Here is a 6,154-nt window from a genome sequence, read left to right on the forward strand (position 1 = left end):
CACGGGGGCTTTTGCGCCCTCCTGCCCCCTTTGATCCGTGTTGGGATTACCTCCCTTTGGGCTTGGAGGATCATCTCATTAAGGAGCAACCACTGTTCTTGGACACGTGGCTCCCCTACCCTCCAGGACCTCAGTGCTTCCCCGACTATTTTTCTTAGCTCATTGAAGTCCACCCTCCTGAAATCTAGGGCTGCTGCCTTGCTGCAGGCCTTTGCCACCTTGTGCTGGATGGTGAATTCCAGCAGGCAGTGATCACTGTTGCCCAGGTGGTCGAGCACCCGCAGCCCCCTCACCAGGTCATCACCCATGGCCAGCACCAGGTCCAACAAGGTGTCTCCCCTGGTGGGGCTGTGCACCTCCTAGGTTAGATGGAGGTCCTGCATTTTGGCTATGAACTTTTGGCTAGTTCTTTTCCTATTTTACATTGGGGTTTTGTTCTAGAAATCTATCTCCTGGACTTCTATTTCATGGACTTCTACTTTTTAAAAGGTTCTTGGCCAGGGGAAACCTTGTGCCTGGGTAATGTAATTACCTATCATTTCAACAGTACAAAAATAGTTTTAAAAAGCTGGACCACTTACAGAAGTCCTTCTTGAAAAAACTTTGACTTAAATCTGAGGAGGTTCTGTGCTGTAGCCACTGGGCCTCATCTAAAATCCCGTGAAGCCAGTGGCAGTCTTGCAAAAATTTGGGAACATAAGGGAAACCTCTAATAACAAAGGCCCATGTAGCAACTTCTTCATTGAACCCCCTACAAATTATTAGTGCAGGGGATGTGGTTCAGGAGGGGTGATAGTCTCTCCCTGAGCATGGGTATTCTCTCCCTGGGCTGAGGGGAAATGAAATGAAAAAGAATATCTCATCTGACAGTTGTTAATCACATTACTTAAGACACCAGTAGAAGGTGCGAGTGTGGTGGGGATGGGGGTCAAATCCTGTACAACAAAACAGAAGACAAGGGACCTGGTGGTTTTTGAGTACCTTGTCCATCCTGTTCTCTCACTGCTGCCTTTGTCTTTAGAGTCCCTTCTGGTTCCTGAAGTTTAACTAGTAGTTAAGCAATAGGAGCTGCAAAAGCAGTGTCAACCTAACCTGTGAATCGACTGTCTTTTGTTAGTTTTTCACAACTTTACCGCTATTTGAATGCACTCTGGGCACAAAGTAAAGTATTAGAATTCTGTCATGCAGGGAAAGGGGTAGTAGGCTGGGATGCTGAGAAACTCTTTCAAAATAGGGGGAGGTGAAGGGCTGTTTTCATCTACCCCAGTTATTCAAAATGATAGCTTTTTGGTGCTAGCCAAAAAAAAAAAAAAAGCCTGCAGATTTGTCTCCTGGATATTTCCCCCCATTCTCTGATCCTCTTTGGTATTAATTTGCAATGACACTCAATCAAATCTCCTGAAAATGAAATCAGAATTGTGCCCTTTTCCAAAGGTGACCTTATTAGGCTCATCTCTTTGTAAATGTTGAGTTTATTACAGTAACAATAAGACTAGATTCTTTAAATCAGAACATTGCAAATGAAGGAGACATGGTATAAGAGAAAATTCCAAGACCTCTCATAAGAGATGCAGCTTAAAAGCTAATTTCAGCCTTCTGCACAGCAGCAGCACTTTACCATATCATTCCCTCCAAACCTAGCTACAAGAATATTTATTCTTTATTTACTCTGAAATTTCAAAATAAGCTTTTGAACAAGCTGTGATTTTTTTATTTAGTTTCCTTACGCTCAGTGCACTGCACAGTCAGACTGTTTTCTTAATTGAGTATAAGTTTTTTGTTCCCCTATTGCGAAGCTTCAGATGAGTCGAGAATGTGTTACCCAACGCTTTAATGACTTGGACAAAAATTTGACTTAAAGCATCATTATTTGGGTCATTGTTTTACACAAAGATATCTTTGTTCTTTACTCTAATAAACAAATAATTTCCAGCAGCTCAGGATTCCTGGAAAAAAAATCCTCAAACAACCTACCACAAAAGGCAGCCCAGCAGGCTCAAGAACCCAACAAATATCTGAGTACAGCCCCATGTACATAAGCAACCCTACCATAATAAACCGGTGTGTGAAGCCCAGCATGCAGGAGCAGTCCTAGAATTAAACTGTTAAATAAAACCTGTAATTGGCCCTGTGATGGAAGTAATAGATTTCAGTAAGGAAAAGGCTTAGGAGTTTCCTTATTTAGTTTTACATTCAGAAATATTGACTATTGATGAACATAGCCATTTCCAGGACTTTCAACCCTCTGTTATTTTTCACCCCCATTTTTATTGATTCTGCAGCATCCAAGCCAGGTTGACACCTCTTTCTTTAGCACTCGTCTGTTCCTCTGCAGCCTGTCACAAGGCACCTATGTGACCTTGTGCCTAGAAAAGAGTGAAGAGCAGCTGCCAATCACCAGGGCAGCTCAGCTGCGGGTTGCTGGAGTAACCAGGTTGGTCAGGTGACCAGAAGGGGGCAGGGCCGGGCCCTTATAAACAGCCAGGGTGGAGCCTGGCTAGCAGTTCCTTTCGGACAGTCTGAGGGTAAGAGTTCTGTAGGAGGGCTAAGCTGAGCAGTGCAGCCGGAGCACGTAGAGGGCTGCATTATGGTGAAGGCAGAGAGAAGCCTGACCAGGAGGCTTTGGCCAGAGAGCCAGGAGGGCCTGGACTTTATGTGATGGCCGGTAGGCTTATGGTTTTGTTACGACCGGTAGGCTTATGGTTCTGTTGTGTATATCATCCGGAGGACCGGGTGAGGCTGTAGGGGTGTGAGGAGGCCTCACGGGAGCTCCCCAGTAGTCTGGGGGTTCCTGGGTGCCCTGTTTGGGCACCGAGCAGCGCCGGGAAGGCGCGGCGGCTTGGCAGCACTGGGGTGTGGTGAGTGGGGGAGAGACCCCAGCCCGTGAGGGCAGTACTTGGCCCAGTGAGGGCATAGGACCCTGAGAAGGGTCAGGGGCCAGGCACGGCTGCGTGCCATCTGAGCCCCGGCGCCGGCGAAAGCCTGAGACAGGGCTGGTGTGCAGGCGGAGAGAGCCACGGGCGCGAGTAGCGCGGGAGCGGGCTTGGAGAGAGCCACGGGCACGGGAAGCGCATGGCATAAGGACCCCGAGAAGGGTCAGGGGGCCAGGCACGGCTGTGCGCCACCTGAGTCCCGGGTGCGGTTTGGCACGGGACAGGCCCCAGCGAGGGCAAGAGCGCGAGAGGTGCAGACACAGGCCCCAGCGAGGGCAAGAGCGCGGGAAGCGCGTGGCATAGGCCCCAGGGGGGACCAGCCTGCAAGAGTGAAGCCCGGGAGGGCTAGTATTCTAAGATTGGAGACACAAGAATGTCCAGAATAACTGCGAGGCTTGGGGCGTGCTAAAGGGGAGGTAGGAGGCACGCATAGCCCATAAGGCTGGGGTGCACCAAGTCACCCTGAGATCATAGATCAAAGGCAGCCTCCCATATTAACTATAAAGATCAAAGACGTGGCGGGCGAGAATTAAGAGGGTGCTGGATCTCCTAATTGGCACGGCAGGGGAACCTAGCGGGATCACGGTCGCTCATAGGCCCCATGCCGTGACACAGCCCAGCTGCTAACCTTGCCTTGATGATCTCCTGCCTTGGTCACTGTGACCTTCTCCAAGATATCAGCTTATACATATAATCCCTTCAGCTAAAATTATCTATCCTTTCATCAAGTTACTGGTTACCCTTGCTGAGGATCTCTCCATTTATACCCGGAAAACACTCCTACCTGGGTCACAGTCAATGACTTTTATTGTTATATAGAAGCTAGGGCATGGTGGCACCCTATAAAGTAATTGGTTCAGAAAGCCATGATTTTTTTAGGCAACAACCTACTTTGTCACATTCTAACACTCATGGATTGTTGTTCATGAATACTCGTGTCTCTCTATATCAATTATTTCCATATGCTTAGTACCATGCCACCCTGTCCTCACCCTGCCTTACTTCAGACTAATATAGTTTACCACCCAATTCTTATAGAACAAAATCCCTTCATTAAGAACCCTGTAGATCTCTGAATATTCTAGACCATCTCTAGATACTACTAGCTTTACTGTTGGGCAGAAAGTAAAGGGAAGCTTATGGTCTGGAAGACTCTAAACATGATGAAAATGTTACTGGTCATTCAGAAATTATATTTCCATATGTTTGGGGAATGGAAAGTTTATCACACCAGTGTAATGCACTTTGCAAAAGCACCTGCTTGAACAGGTAAAATAAGTGGGAAACAAAGGGAAAAATGAGGTTTAGAAAATAATCAGACGTTCATTTGATGAAAAGACTGATAAAAATATATTTCTGAAGGGAAGACATTATGATATTATATTCTAATGCAGTATATTATTTGAATTACTGATAGACACCTAGTGGCTTTCAGTGGTAATTACAATTATCTTAGTAATAGTCAGAATATTTCTAAGAACACAAGGCCAGATCAGTAGCTGGTGTTTACCTGTGTAGTTTCACCAAGTAGCTGATTTAAAACATCTAAAAATCTGGCCTTAAGTGACTCAGCGACATATATATCTATATATGTCGCTGAGTCACTTAAGGCTGGATTCAATTTCTCTCTTGCATTCTATTTTTTCACCTTCATTAGTTACATGATGTCATCGGTCCTATAGTGTCTGCATTCCTTAAACAATCTTATACAAGGGCTTACTTGTAAAAAAAAAAAAAAAAAAAAAAAAAAAACCCCCCAAAAATTTCCCAAAAAAATCTTTTTGGCAAAGGGGGGTTTTCTAAAGGGGGGGTTTTTTTTAAAAAAAAAAAAAAAAAAAAAAAAAAAAACACCCCAAACATTTCCCAAAGTAATCTGTTTGGCAAGAGGGCGTCTGTCACAGAGGGTGCTGTATTTCAAGGCATCGGTCATTAACCATGCTTCCTGAAGGACTTCTCTTGCCTCTCTCCTGAACTTCCATCACTAGAGAAGATTTTTTTTAATGGTTGTTGAGAATTAATATAAAATACTTCATATTTCTATGAGCACTGTCTGAATGAGTGCACTGGTGTGCACACAAAGTACAGTGAGTAATAATTGCATGCAATGTGGCAATTGCATTTTATGCTATATTCTGCTTGTATCAGCTTTTTCATTACATTTGCAGGAAAAATTGTTTCCAAACCCCTAGGTCATGTGTAGGTTCTCCCTGCCCCACAATTGCATGCCCCATCCTGCTTGCACACCTGTCTCTAAAAATAGGACGTATAAAAGCAGGATGCAGCTAGTCAAAGGTAGCGAAATAAAAAAGGTGCTTGGATATTTTAATACCCCAGAGCTACCCTTGGCAGTTGAAATGACTACAATGAAATTTAAAGCACATCTGATTTACCTGTTGTTTGTGTGACTCAAATACCTATGTTTAATTTTGTCTATGGATTGGAAAAAGTTAATTTCAAGCCTTGTTTCTCTTGCTAGCAGCAACAACCTTTTAAACTGAGTATTACTGGTGAACCATATAGAGCTGGTTAAAAAAATGCTTTTCAGTTCCACCATGCAGTTGTTCGGACGACAATTATGGCAGCTGAAGTTTAATCATAGTGTTTGATAGCTCATTTTCTCAATGTCAACACAAGGCACTGTTAAAAAAAAATGAATTCTTTCATTTGATAAGCTGGCTCCAGAGCACTGGGCTCATTCAATAGGAAAACTCCTTCACCAGGCTGCAGCATGCATGTTTTTTTTCTTTTTTCTTTCTTTTTTTTTCCTGAAAGCCACCCAAGAAGAGATTAATCACGAGGGGAAAACTCAGCTTCACCCTCTAGCTGCAGGTCGCAATTTTTATTTGTATGGAATTGGCTTTTGGAAAGCTGAAGGCTGCCTGAGGGCAGGGACCTGATATAAGAAGAACCTGAGAATGAAGCAGCAGGGATTGATTAGCCTACTTCATATCCCACACTCCATAAGCACACTCCAACCGCAATCTAACACACCGCTGAGCTGAATAGACAAGAGAAATTGGATTCCTTCCTAATATTTAACCTTCAAGTCAGCTCTAACAGTTGTTGATATGTTGTTCTACCAGCAAGTAACAGTAGCTTTTTTATTCCAGCACCCTCACGCGCGCACAGACATATATACAATTTTATAAGTTATGTGCTATGTATTTACATATTTTCCATTTTCAGTCTGTTTCAGAGCATGGTTTACCTAATCCATTTCA

Source organism: Gavialis gangeticus, unplaced genomic scaffold (genome assembly GCF_001723915.1).
Source record: "Gavialis gangeticus isolate Ggan-Ray unplaced genomic scaffold, GavGan_comp1, whole genome shotgun sequence".
In the NCBI taxonomy this organism is placed as follows: domain Eukaryota; kingdom Metazoa; phylum Chordata; order Crocodylia; family Gavialidae; genus Gavialis; species Gavialis gangeticus.